This window comes from Martes martes (assembly GCF_963455335.1).
Source record: "Martes martes genome assembly, chromosome: 3".
Lineage (NCBI taxonomy): Eukaryota > Metazoa > Chordata > Mammalia > Carnivora > Mustelidae > Martes > Martes martes.
Genome location: NC_137890.1, coordinates 169260654 through 169275466, shown reverse-complemented (window position 1 = coordinate 169275466; position 14813 = coordinate 169260654).

Below are 14813 nucleotides of genomic sequence, written 5' to 3'. Positions count from 1 at the left end.
ACCTTGTATATGCTCTTTTCACGTACATTACCCTTTACAAAGTAAGAAAAATTGCTCGGAATTGTGTTTTACATCAAGGCCTTTTGATTGCTGGACTTTACTTTCCTGGGTCCTAGAGTCTGTGGTGATTAGGCTGTGAACTGGAGTTTCCATTGGGGGACCTCCAAATTCCAACAGGTGTACACTTCTTCTCTGGGTCCATTCAGTTTTTCAGATTATTTCTCCCACGTCTTGTGTGGGAAGTGCTACTTGGCTTGCAGCGCTCCAGAGCTCCAGATATAAGGGGCTGGTGGGGGACATGGGAGCTGGGGGAGAATTCTACTCCAACTCTGGGCCTCCGCTTTACTCTCTTAGGAGAGGTTGTTGCCTTGCTGCTGGGGGTGGAGGAGGGAACCCAGAGTTTGTTCACTTCTCATGGGCTTCTGGGCCATTGCTTTTTTGAGGAATGCATCACCTTTTCCTTCCCTAGTCCCCAAATCTCAGAGCCATTCTGATTTCCTGGGGGCCATGTGGGTTTGTTTCTCACTGGCTTCTCTTCCGCAGCCCAGCCCTTTTTGCTGAGTTAGATGTTCCCCTGCCCTGGGTCTTCCGTCTATGAGCACACTCTTGATACCTCTCACCCTCTGTGTTGCTTCTTCCATTCCTTTACGCCTTTACTCCCATGTTAGTGAGGTTTTGAGAGCAAGCACGTGCATTCAGTCTGCTGTATTTAACCTGAATTCCTGCGATCAACAGGAACTTTCCACATTGGCTGATCTTCCCCCATTTTACGGTTAAAGAAACTGAGAACAAAGAGGGGGCACACCCCTGGCTGGGCGAAGACTCCTCAGGCATGAATGACCCCCCCCTGTGTGTACTTTTCCTCCTAAACTGCCTCGCTCCCAGCAGGAGGCCTCCAGGGTCTGGTAACCCTTCCGGCTGGAGTTGTGTCCCCTTGTCTAAGCCATAGCCCTCCTGTGGCAGGTTCCCACGACCGCTGTCCTCTGGGTGTAATGAACAAGCTGCAGCAGGACACTGAGGACCGCGGTGCCTCCGCTGGCGGGGCTGCGCACTCAGCCAGGTGTGTGAAAAGCAGCAAAGCCTCCCTTGGGTGCAAGCAGAGTGACCTTGATTCTCAATGTTAATGGCTTCACACAGGCAGGGAGAGTTTCCTTTGGAAGCAGCAGATACTCATCGGGGCCATCAGCCTGGTTCATACTGAGAAGCACTTGGACTGAAATTTTATCCCGTGGTGGGGAAGAGAAAGAAGGGAGAGAGCGATGGGAAAGTTGCTTCAGTATATTTTTTTTTTTTTCTTTTTTCTTTGACAACCACAAGTTGCCTGCACTCCCTTGGAACAGAATTTCTGTTTTGACTAAATGGAAAGTCTCCAAGGAACGAAGGCTAATGGGGGAGGTTTTTTGTTTTTGTTTTTTTTTTTTTTTTTGAAAAGCGCCCTCTGTGGTCTTCCATCAGTTCCTCTTTCTCAGCTTGTACCTCTTTCTTCCATGCTCTCTGACCCCGTCTCCCCACCCCCCCATCAGCCGTCCACAGCAGAGGCCCTGCAACCTTATCCCAGGCACCCGGGCTGGCGCACTGAAAGGCCAGGGCCCCTGGGGATCAGTGGAACTGCTCACAGGGCTGGCCTGACAATGACTGGCAGGCAGAGGCAGGCTGGAGGGGCATGAGTCCCCCAGTTCCAGGACCCCCGGGGCAGTTGCTCAGAGCACTTCACAGTCTTGAGCCTCCTCTTATCACCCAGCCCTCCTTTTTAGAGTCCAGAGTCTGGGTCAACTAAAAGTTTGACCAGGAGAGAGAGGAAGGAAAGAAGGGAAAGTTGTCCTAGGAAACTTACAAATAAGAGAAGCAGAACTTACTGTTCCTTTAAAATGAAAACCACTTGCTCCTCACCAGGATCTCAGCAATCCTCAGCCCCAGGCCATTGTCACAGCCTCCTGCTCATCCTCCATGGTCAGACAGGTTCCTTCACACCATTGTCATGGTTCCCAGCTGCCTTTGCCAGCCTCATGGAAACAACCAGCCCTGCATATTTTGTTTTTAGGGTTACTCTTTTACAGTATGAAAGGAAACTCAAGCAGACATAGAGAAATAGACTCTACGTTCCCTCTGGGGAAGGGCCTTGTTTATTTTTAACTTTTTATAAAGAGGCTAGGATTAACAAAATAAACTATATTAGCATAATATGAACTATGACTATTATTGCTATTATACTATTTATCGAGAGGGTAGAGGCATCAGGAGTTTTCTGAGCACTTACGTGCATCTTCTCATTTACCCAAACAGTCTAATGAAGAGGAATTCTTATTTCGCCTTACAGTCTGAAGCCCAGAGAAGTAACATGCCCATGTAGCTAGTTAAGTTGCAGATTTATACACACACACACATACACACAGACTCCTGCAAACACACACAACATATATTAAGTGAGTCTATGAGGGAAAGAATTCCCTGTTTGCTAAAAGTTTAGCAAATATGTATGAAGCCCCCTTGTATCAGGCACTGTACCTGTGACTGGGGATACAATGTTTAATCCAATATGGCCTCTGCCCTCCAGGAGCTTATGGTAGGAGGAGCAGGTATGGAAACGCAGCTACCTCCAGTACAAGGTGGTCTGGGTGGAACCATTTGCCCAGTTGCCGTGCAGCGTGGAAGAGGTCAACAGACTTTCGCCATGGGAATCTGGGAAGGACAAACTGGAGTTCTTGTATGCTGAATGGAAAAAAAAGAGACATTCTAGGCAGACAGAAGGATGTGAGTGAAGCTGGGAGGTATGAAACAAGGTGATGGTATTTGTGTCTTTGACCCTCATGGGCTCATTTTCTTCTCACTGGTAATGGAGGCGTGTACACACATCACTAATAGCTACTTTAGATGATTGCTACATTGTAGGACCTCCGTACTACATGTGTGCTGAATGAATGGAAGCATGGGGTCTCTGTGGTGATCAGATTGTCTCCACTAGCTTGTGTATATTAATTGCCTCGGAGATAAATATTAAAAGTTGCTGGTTAAAAAGGAGCTTGGGTCAAAGGAGCTTTCTCAACTGGCCAGTCATGAACCCTTAAAGGTTTAGAATGTGGGGGTTAGGTGGAAAACAGGAGGGATGTGTCATTGTAGGTGGATTCGAAGCACCTTTCCTGTGATCCTTTCAAGGCTCCATCTCTCCATTCAGCTGTGGCTGGCAGTAAGCATGACTTTGGGTCAGACCATTAGATCAAAGACGGAAAGACTCTGTCGAAGGGCACCGAGGGAAGGAGAGAATGCTGAGTGACAGCAGGGACAGAAGGACTGTGCTAGCTACGGGGAAAGACAAGTTGATGGTAGAGAGAAGGGTGTCACTTTCTGTAATAGCTGGAGACAATGTTGCTCTAAGAGTGTCCCTCTCTGAGGGACGTTGACCTGGAGTTCTTTTGTTTTTCAAGGTGAAGTGGGTACTAGGAATTTGAAAGAAGGGAACTGACAAGAATCTCTGGACTCAAAATGGCCCGGAAGTTGAGAATCGTTTGCTTTGGACTAAAGATAACAGCTGAAGGAGCAAGGAAAAGCTTTCTTGACTGGCCAGACATGAACCCTGAAAGGTTTAGAATGTGGGGATTAGGTGGAGAGGATTAGATACAGAGTGATTTCTGAAGAGACTCATCTGTTATGCTGGAACCTTGTGTGTGCCTGGGGCTGTGACCTGGGCACAGTTGGCACCCCTATAAATCTCTTTGTCTTGCAGTAAAGTTATTTGCGGCATTCATGATGACTGTGGGGACTTGAGTGGGAGCCAGGAGGAGCTGGAGATCAGGTACCCAGGGCTGAGCTCTCAAGAGGGACTCCCCCAAGTTTTTAGGCAGCAAAAGTAACCTCAAAGGCTGACAACAGGAGCCTTGAGATTCATCCTATAACCTGTTCCAGTGGCCTCTGGAGGCAACCTGCTCTTGCTACCAGTGCAACATCATGCTCAATCACATGACTTCCCTCCTCCTATCTATGCAGGAGGTGAGCAGGATGACTCCTTGGCTGGGGGGCAGGGAAGGTTGTATCTCTTGCTGCTGACACAGATCCTGGGGCATATGAACTACTGTGCCATATTTGAGCATTAACTTTTCACCAGAGCCTTTACCATCACCATGGAATTGGGTAAGGTCATATGGCTATTGTTCCTGCTGTCCCACCTGAGCTTAACACCTGTGGGTTTCAGTAAATTCTAAGAAACTGTATTTCAACCTATCCTTCTTGGAGGGTAATATGTTCTCCTGGGGGTTTACTAAGAACCCTTGGCACACACTCATGCTTTCTGTTTCTTCTAATTCTTATATTTTATGTTACTCTCTGAAATTCAATAACATCACAATTTTATATTTCCCTTTTTGCCACTATATCGATTTCCTATTTCTGCTGTAACAAGTTACCACAAATTTAATGGCTTAAAATGACCCAGTTTTATTTTCTCACAGTTCTGGGGGTCAGAAGTTCTAAAATCAAGGTGTCAGTAGGGCCCTATTCCTTCTGGAGGCTCCAAGGAAGAATTTGTTTCTCTGCTTTTTCTAGCTTCTAATGGCTTTGACTCAAGGCATCATATTCCATCTTGAAAGCCAACCACCCAGCATCTCCGGATCCTTTTCTCTCTCTCTCTGTTTCTATCATCACGTCACTTTCTGACTCTGATCATCCTGTCGCTCTCTTATAAGACCTTTGTGATTACATTGGGCTCATCTGGCTAATCCAGGATATCTCAATCTGAAATCTGTAATTTAATTACACTTTGCAAAGTCCCTTTTGTCTTGTAAAATAACTTATTCTAGAGCTCTTGGGATTAGGATGTGGACATCCGTGTGGGGCTATTACTCAGTACACTAAAACTATTACAACTGAAAACTTAATTGTGGTGCGATTACTGGTGAATAATTGCTGACAACAAATGATCTGTTGCAAGATTAACCACCTAGTGGTAAGGAACAGGTGCCAGTGGATTTTAACTCACCTTCTATCAGAGTCCCAGATACTTGATAAAAACAATAAACAAATAAGTATTGATGGTGCTCATGCCTATTTTTCCATTGTTCCAACCAATTGTTGGACCATAGCAGGCAACACATGTTTATTGAAAAAATATAAGAAAAATTAGTCCACAGTTGATTAAAATTTTGGCACTTTTTGTAGGGTGAAGAATTGAATTTTACTCTGCTTAAGAGTGAATGAATGGTCCTGGATGGATTCACTGTTACCTCTAGTAACAATTAGAAAAAAAAAAAAGAATCCAACCAAAAAGTTATTATTAGTGAATGCCAAAGCGTGTCAGAGCTTAGTTCCCACGTGCCCTGTGCTATGCTGATACATCACATTATCTCACTTAATTGTCACCACAAACCCAGCTCGTGAGCTGGGTACACGATTGCTTCCTATCTTGTTGGTGAAAAGACTGAAGGTCATGAAGTCTGTAGTTGTCTCACTGGGACTGATAGCCATGGGCTCTCCTGAGTCCTTGTGCCCTTGGCCAGTGTGGGGCTACTGCTTGTTCTTCTCTGCATGTTAGCTTCTATGGGTATTTCTGGGTCTAGCCCTTTAGTCCTGCTGATGCAGCGTGTGGGAACCCCATATCTCATTCACCCTAGCTTTTCTCTTAGCTTTGCTGTCAGGGGTGAGAAAGGGCCATCCCCTCCTCAGAATGGGCAGCTCCCCTGGAAAGCTAGAATTGAGAGGGCTGCCAAAGGATTTTGCTTTATTTATCTTTCTGATTGTCCTTCTACAAGGAGCCACTATACCTAGGCTTTTCAAAGTTCCAAGAGTGAGTGAATGAGTAGGGTTTGCCAGGGAATGGGAATAGACGTAGGCAGTGAGAATTTCTTAATATGTATATTTATATTCATATTTATTTAGATAGGTTTAGAAGTATGTTTCATGCATTGTTGTTTATCTGCAATACAAATTTAACTCAGAATGCTGTATTTTATCTGGCAGCTCTATGGGGAATGGGGAAAGGAAGGAAATGTAAAATGAAATCTCTCTATGTAGGGGAACATTTTTGATGCATTAACAGCAGTATTCCACCCAACCCCTCTTGTCATGTTAGGTTTCCAGAGGATTGAAAAGTCCTGACAAGGAAACCTCTCTCTGTAACATCTACCTGCCTTCAATAACTGGGACCAAGCAGCCACTTCACTGCATTAATCCACTCCATGTAACCGGAGCCTGTGTTTGCTGGTTATTAAGCTACCCAGCCCTCCATCCTACCTCACTTCCCCAAACACAGAGGCATATAAACACACAAAGGCCTTGGCTAGATGCGGAGAGGTTAAGGGGGAGAAGGGGCGGGGGGAGGGATTAGAGTTTTATCAAAATAGCATCTGCAGAGATCTTTCCAGGATAGACATCCCTCCTGAGCATGTCTATGGCCTGGGGCCAGGCCTGGGGCGGATGGGAAAACACCAGCTGGCCAGGGAAGGAGCGGTCCCTTGAGGGCAGAGGCTTCGCCAGGTGCATGGGGGGTGGTGGTGAGAGGACTCTCCTCCTCCCTCCCTTCACAGGGCCCCCTGCCCCTAGACCCCTCTCTCTCTCTCTCTTTTTTTTTTTTTTTTGCCTTTTTAGCTGAACTGTTATTTTTCCTACATCAGGCAACAACAGATCCTTTAGCCAGAATATTAACATTGCTAGGACTCTTATATTTCACATGGGATTCACCCTGTCTCAGAGAGCCAGAAGGTCCTCCTGAGGTAGCCAAGCCTATAGTTCTGGGGCCAAAACCCTGTTGCTTTGGGGAGCCATACCTCTTGGAAGCCATCTTATCCTGATCCCTGCCTTCACCCCAGGCTTGCTTTAATGAATTAAAATAGAAGAATGAGAAGTGAATCTTTTATTCCTCAAGATCACAAGTTCTTCTGGTTTTTAAATCCTGACAGCAAAGTGTCTAAAGTTCACCCATATGTTCTGGCTGCACTGAGAGTTCCCTACTCCCTACCCACCTTTTTTTGGTCCATGTTCTCACAGAGTTTTTTCTTTGTCCTTTCTGCTTCTCATGCCTACTTATTGGTAAAGGAAGAAGAAATCAGAGTAACTCATTTAAGACAGCCTATTTTGAGGTATAGAAGAACTTTCTAAGCACAACATCAAGGGGAGAAATTCACAAGAATGACAGTGATTGATGTGATTCTGTAACTTGCAAGACTTTTGTATGTCTCATAATTCCATTAAAAAAACACACACACAGGAAATATTTGTTACACATATCTTTTATATAAAGAGCTCTTACAAATCAGTAGCAGAGAAATGTATATAACTAATGAAGGAATTTAAATGGGTGACAAAAATAGAAAAAAGGTCAAATTGAGTGGTAAAAAGAAAATTGTTTTACAAATTGAAATCACAATGAGATGTGACTTCTCTGTGTCTAAAAAAGTGACAAAAATATTTTTTTAAAAAGGTAATACCAAGTGTTGGCAGAGTGTAGAGACACTGAGACTTCCAAGCACCGTAAATTGTAATGTTAAAATGCATGGCATTTTGAAAGGGGAATGAGGCAACACACATCAAGAAACAAAATATCAATAATAATAAATAATGAAACAATAATGAATCATTCTACGTATAGTAATATTTTTAAGCAAATAATTAATGTTTATGCCAAGATATAGCTGTGAAGATGTTAATCACAGCACTACTTATAAGAAAAAACTTGAAACTTGGAAATTTCTAATGAAAAAAGCCCAATGATTGTCTTAATGAATTATAGTACTTGAATCCATGGGCTATGCAGATACTTAAACCCATGTCATAGAACAGTGTTTTTTTTTTTTTTTTTAAAGATTTTATTTATTTATTTCACAGACAGAGATCACAAGTAGGCAGAGAGGCAGGCAGAGAGAGAGGGAGAAGCAGGCTCCCCGCCAAGCAGAGAGCGCAATGCGGGGCTCGATCCCAGTACTCTGGGATCATGACCTGAGCCAAAGTCAGAGGCTTTAACCCACTGAGCCACCCAGGTGCCCCAGAAGAGTGGTTTTTAAGCAATTCTCCATGAAGTCCTCTGGGATGGGGATTTGGGTTTTGGATGGCAAATATTTGATAGGTACTCTTCTGTGTTATAAACTAGGCTTCCATGTATGATTTAATTTGAACTGAAGATTCATAGTTAAAAATAGCTTAAAAGCTACTCTGGGAGAAGAGCATTTAGGGAGTTGCCAGATATGTTCTGTTTGCCCTCCAGATCCACTCTCCTACTTTAGACAAGACATGTTTTGACAACTACAGCTTCTATTTGAATTATAGGCTTTTTAAAAATAATTAAGAATTATGTGTGTACTCTGACCAATTCTAAATTTTTTTTTGCTTCATAGATTTCTTCATTATGAAGAACACTGTTTTTACTCTGATGTTTTTACTGTTTTTACTCTGTTCTTTATCAAAATTTGTATTCATGTTACCATTACCCAATTTTATCTTTCTTTGAATTAAATTTAATTTTTTTTCAGTGTTCCAAGATTCATTGTTTATGCACCACACCCAGTGCTCTATGCAATATGTGCCCTCCTTAATACCCACAACCGCTCTCCCAACCGCCCAACCTCCTCCCTTCCAAAAACCTCAGTTTGTTTCTCAGAAGCCACAGTCTCTCATGGTTCATCTCCCCTTCTGATTTCCCCAAACTCACTTCTTTTCTCCAACTCCCAATGTCCTCCATGTTAATCCTTATGTTCCACAAGTAAGTGAAACCATATGATAATTGACTCTCTCTGCTTGACTTATTTCACTCAGCATAATCTCCTCCAGTCCTATCCACATTGATATAAAAGTTGGGTATTTATCCTTTCTGATGGAGGCATAATACTCCATAGTATATATGGACCATATCTTCTTTATTCATTCATCTCTTGAAGGGCATCTTGGCTCTTTCCACAGTTTGGTGACTGTGGCCATTGCTGCTATGAACATTGGGGTATAGATGGCCCTTCTTTTCACTACATCTGTATCTTTGGGGTAAATACCCAGTAGTGCAATTGCAGGGCCATAGGGTAGCTCTATTTTTAATTTCTTAATGAATCTCCACATTGTTTTCCAAAGTGGCTGCACCAACTTGCATTCCCACCAACAGTGAAAAAGTGTTCCTCTTTCTCCACATCCTCTCCAACACTTGTTGTTTACTGTCTTGTTAATTTTGGCCATTTTAACTGGTATAAGATGGTATCTCTGATGAATATGGATGCCAAGATTCTCAACTAGATCCTAGCTAATAGGATCCAACAGTACATTAAAGTACATTAAAAGGATTATCCAACATAACCAGGTGGGTTTTATCCCTGGGATGCAAGGGTGGTTCAACATTCACATATCAATCAGTGTGATAGAACGAATCAATAAGAGAAGAGAGAAGAACCACATCATCCTCTCAATTGATGCAGAAAAAGAATTTGACAGGATACAGCATCCATTCCATATTAAAACTCTTCAAGGTATAGGGATACAGGGAACATTCCTCAACATCATAAAATCTATCTATGAAAAACCCATAGCAAATATTATTCTCAATGGGGAAAAGCTGACAGCCTTCCTTTTGAGATCAGGAACATGACAAGGATGTCCACTCTCATCACTGTTGTTCAACATTGTACTAGAAGTTCTAGCAACAGCAATCAGACAACAAAAAGAAATAAAAAGTATTCAAATTGGCAAAGAAGTGAAACTCTCTCTCTTTGCAGATGACATGATACTTTATATGGAAAACCCAAAAGACTCCACCCCAAACTACTAGAACTCATACAGTAATTCAGTAATGTGGCAGGATACAAAACCAATGTACAGAAATCAGTTGCTTTCTTACACACTAACAGTGAAAATATAGAAAGGGAAATTAGAGAATCGATTCCATTTACCGTAGAACCAAGAACCATAAGATACCTGGGAATAAAACTAACCAAAAGGTAAATGATCTGTACTTGAGGAACTACAGAACACTCATGAAATAAATTGAAGAAGACACAAAAAGATGGAAAAGCATTCCATGCCCAAGGATTGGAAGAATAAACATTGTTAAAATGTCTATACTGCCTAGAGCAATCTATACTTTCAAGGCCATCCTGATCAAAATTCCATCAGCATTTTTCAAAGAGCTGGAACAAACAATCCTAAAATTTTAGGGAACCAAAAGAGACCCTGAATTGCTAAGGAAAGGTTGAAAAAGAAAAAACAAAACTGGGCCATCACGTTGCCTGATTTCAAGCTTTACTACAAAGCTGTGATCACCAAGACAGCATAGTACCAGCACAAAAACAGAGATATAGACCAGTGGAACAAAGTAGAGAGCCCAGATATGGACCCTCAACTTTATGGTCAACTAATTTGTGACAAAGCAGGAAAAAATATCTAGTGGAAAAAAGACAGTCTCTTCAATAAATGGTTGCTGGGAAAATTGGACAGCTATGTATAGAAGAATGAAACTCAACCATTCTCTTACACCATACACAAAGATAAGCTCAAAATGGATAAAAGACCTTAATGTGAGGCAGGAATCTATCATAATCCTAGAGGAGAATATAGGCAATAACCTCTTCGACATCGGCCACAGCGACTTCTTTCAAAACATGATTCCAAAGGCAAAGGAAACAAAAGCGAAAATGAACTTTTGGGACTTCATCAAGATCAAAAGCTTCTGCACAGCAAAGGAAACAGTCAACAAAACAAAGAGGCAACCCACGGAATGGGAGAAGATATTCACAAATGACACTACAGATAAAGGGCTGATACCCAAGATCTATAAAGAACTCCTCAAACTCAACACACACAAAACAGATAATCACATCAAAAAATGGGCAGAGACACTTCTCCAAAGAAGTCGTACAAATGGCGAACAATTTTATCTTTAATGTTGGACTTCTTTTTTTTTTTTTTTAAAGATTCTATTTATTTATTTGACAGAGAGAGATCACAAGTAGGCAGAGAGGCAGGCAGAGAGAGGGAGAGAGGAGCAGGCTCCCTGCTGAGCAGAGAGTCCAATATGGGACTCGATCCCAGGACCCTGAGATCACGACCTGAGCCTAAGGCAGCGGCTTAACCCACTGAGCCACCCAGGTGCCCCTAATGTTGGACTTCTTAACTGAATTTAAAATATCTATAATCTATAATCATATCAGATTAAATTCCAAAGTTTTAGTGTGGTTGTATGACTTGTATTTAAAAATAGAGTTTTTTTTTTAATTCAGTTAACTGATTTCTTATTTGAATTATCTAAATATACAATATAAAACTGGAATAATTTAGTTGTTTACCATTTTCATTTTCAGCTAATGGAGTCAACAGATTAAAATATGTCACTTCATTTTTTTGTTCACATACAAGAAAATCTGAAATTAAGAAAGAGCAAATGTTAAGAGAACATTTATTTGATCTAAATGCAAAGTCATAAAGAATCATTGTTTACAGATTTGTAAATGGCCTTTTGCTATAATGTGTAAAATTATTGTTTTGGCTCATGGTCTTTAAAAAAATACCTCTTAATGAAATAGATGGCAGTGTTTCCAAACCATATTTGTGTCTTTCATATTTCCTGTGATTAGTAATGTGACTATTCCTTGTGGTGGACAATAAATGTCAACAAACATGAGCAAATTACATGCCCATCATTAACTTTCTTGAGAAATGGGTTAAAGCCTCTGCCGTCGGTTCAGGTCATGATCCCAGGGTCCTGGGCTCTTTGCATCCCCGCATCAGGCTCTTTGCTCAGCAGGGAGCCTGCTTCCTCCTCTCTCTCTCTCTCTGCCTACTTGTGATCTGTCATATAAATAAATAAAATCTTAAAGAAAAAAGAAATGGAAATTCAAAACTTAATTTTTCATTAATTCTGAGCTTAGGTTTCTTTTATAGGTCACTACTGGTGGAAGAGTTATTGCAAAATAAGAATTTTACCAAACAATAAAAATAAATAAGTAGTTTCAGCTTGTTTTGTGCCCCAAAGAAATGACAAAGCTACTGTAGCATGTTTTGTTAGTGTGTATTTCCCGCATACATCATTATATGTGATTTCTCACCTTTTATAACCATCTTGCTGGTTGACTGCTATCCATTAGTTGTGATCATTTCTCAGTTTTGTCACATTCTACTGCCAAATGGCTGTAGACTCCAATGACCTGGGACTAGGAGATATTGTCCCTGTGTGTTTGTGTCCAGGTACACTTAAAAAAAAAAATATGATTAGTGGGTACCCGGAAAACTTCTCTTGGAAAGAGGTATTAATTATTTTGGGTCTGGAGATGGTAGAGAAAGAGAGATCATTATCACAGGTAGACTTCCGGATCCATGTTCAATGCATACAAATCTCACAGACTGCTAGATGACACCATGGCAGATACTGACAGTATAAAAGGGAGTTTTCCATACCCATCCCACAATTTCAGTCCAACCATGAATAATAAGACTTATTAAAATGTAGAGAATCTGGGAAATGTCACACTGGATATGATATTCAAATGACAGATTTTTCCCAGGATTAACCCAGGCAAATGTGCATGCATGGTCACCTTATCTACACTCCACCCACACTTTTGTAAATAGTCCTTTGTGAGCAAAACCCTTCTGGACTCATCCTATTTCGAGTGTGCCATCTGTTTCCTGTTGGGCTCTTAGCAGATACAGAGGGATAAAAGGCTGTTCACTATATAATGTTGAATGACAAAAGAAGATTACAAAGTAGAGTGACAGTATGCTCCAAATTAAGTATGCTAGGTAGTTATGTATATGTAATTGCACAGAAAAAAATTCCAGGGATATTTGCATCAAAATGTCACTTATGGTTATATCTGGGTGGTAGGATTAAAAAAGGACTTTTTTCTTTTCTTGTTTTCTTTATGTGGATTGAAAAAAAAAAAACAACTCCAGTAAGTATGAATTAAGTTTGCAATAAGAAAAACAAAAATTATTTTTCATAGTCTCTTGTGAGTAGGGATGGGAGGGGTGTCAAAAGGCATGTTATTGGCTCTCTGCTGTGGATCTCATGGACTATATTGTATTCCATAATGCATATCTACCATATTAGGAATGGGCACCCAAATTGTCTCCAAATTTCTGCTACAAAAAAACAATACTCTGGTAACATAATCTCACAGATTTTTACTAAAGGCCTGTACAGAATTTCTCTAGGCTATTACTCAGGAGTATGGATACTGGTCATAGAGAATATCTGAAAATAAACCTGATTTAATTGTGTACTACCAGACCTTCTTTATAATGACTATGTTAGCCTACAATCTCATCAGAGTATGTAAGGATAACTTTGTCCCCACATCCTCACAAACACCTTGACTTACCCAATTTTCTAATAATGTCTGCCTATCTGGTGGGCGTAAAATGATATGTTATTGTTATTTTATTTGTGTATCTCCGTTACAAATGAGTCTGTCTCATCCTATTCTCTTCAGGCAATTTTCTTCTGTGAGTGCCTGTTCATATCTTTGCCCATTTTTCTATTGGGCATTCTGTCTTTTTCTTTGTGTTGGTTTCCAAGAGTTCCTTGTATGTACACAACGAATTTAAACTAAGCTGCAAATCCAAGAAAATTTTTGATTAAATATAGTTGGTCAGCTCTCAGTTATCCCCGATATGGGTAGAGAATATAGGTTTGACCAATAATCTAAAACTCTTTAATATTAAGTTTTAGAATGTGGCAGAGAACAAATCTATCCATGTGAAAGCATCCAATCTTGATGGTGCCATTCAGAATCCCAATTTGGGAATGGGAACTATTCAAGGAGATTCACAGTTGATGGAAATAGACTTAATTTGCCAAACATACTAGCTCCTACAATCACGACCAAACTGGTTATCACAGAGGCATTTTTAGTTCCACTCAATAGGGATCATAGAAGTAATGAAAATGGATGATAAATGCATGGGTGATAATTGACATTTATTGAACCCTTACTATGTGTTACTCACCATGCTAGATGCTTTACATACATTATAACCTGAGTACTGTTATACTTATTTTACAGGTATGATAACTTAGATTTGAAGAGCTTAAGTACTTGCTCAAGTTCACTCAGGCAGACACACTGTAAGATCCAGGAACTGGGAGCACCTGGCTGACTCAGTAGGTACACCATGTGATGCTTGAACTCAGGGCTATGAGTTCCAGCCATATGTTGGGTATAGAGATTTCTTAAAGAAAAAATATTTTAAAAAGATCCAGGAATTAAACCTTGTGGACTAAAAGAACTTCTATGTTAAAAGAAAAAGCAAGGTCTATTATAATTCTTCTTTTTGAAGTTATATTGATAAATAATTGCTAAAAATTTAATTGATATTCTTGAAGAAGTCATAAAGGGATGACAGAAAATTAGAGTTTATAAGGCCTTTGGTAATTATCTAATTCAACTCCCTAAATTTAGGAATTAAAGCTCAGAGATGTGATCCAGTTTATTCAATATTATACAGCTGATTTGTAGTGGGGCTGGGACTAGAACTTGTACTTTCTGTCTCCAGGTCAAATTTATATATATTTGGAGTTATAAATATATGGGCTAACTATTTTCAAAAGTGAAGAGAGCAATCTATACTTTTAATGCCATTCCAATCAAAATTCCACCAGTATTTTTCAAAGAGCTGGAGCAAATAATCCTAAAATTTGTATGGAATCAGAAGAGACCCCGAATTGCTAAGGAAATGTTGAAAAACAAAAATAAAACTGGCGGCATCACGTTACCTGATTTCAAGCTTTACTACAAAGCTGTGATCACCAAGACAGCATGGTACTGGCATAAAAACAGACACATGGACCAGTGGAACAGAGTAGAGAGCCCAGATATGGACCCTCAACTCTATGGTCAAATAATCTTTGACAAAACAGG